Source organism: Thunnus thynnus, chromosome 21 (genome assembly GCF_963924715.1).
Source record: "Thunnus thynnus chromosome 21, fThuThy2.1, whole genome shotgun sequence".
NCBI classification, from domain to species: domain Eukaryota; kingdom Metazoa; phylum Chordata; class Actinopteri; order Scombriformes; family Scombridae; genus Thunnus; species Thunnus thynnus.
In genome coordinates, this window is record NC_089537.1 from 26674555 (window position 1) to 26675117 (window position 563).

Genomic DNA, 563 nt, shown 5'->3' on the forward strand with positions numbered 1-563 from the left:
CTGGGCCAGTTACAATAAAATAAAATAAAAATAAGATGAAAAATAATAAAGATGAAACAAAATAAACACATGATGGATATTTTAGGTAAAATAAACTAAATGAATAAAACACAAAACATCTGATTAATTCTAACATTTTACAAACTGAGGGTGCAGGGGATATGATTCATGATTTAGAAATGCTTATTTTTTTATTATTTTAATGTTTTTTATTTGTAAGATCTGTTTATTAACGTATTTTTATTTATTATAGTGTAACTTATTATACTGTAGCTTATTATACTGTTTTTACCTCAGTATATCTTAAATCACAGACAGACCCAAATATGTGCATACTGACATGAAGTCAGTTTTATGTTGATGGTAGCTAGTAGTAAACAATACTCAGTGAGTGTATCAGTAATACTTAGTATAAATACTTGCAGTGGTTTTGAGGTTGAACTGTATCCCATCCTTGAGAACAGAGCATCAGGAGAGGGGAGGAACCCGATACAAATAAGCTGCTCTGATTGGCTTTCGTGGCAGCGTCAATCATTTGACGACATTGTTGCAAACTGAGCCTG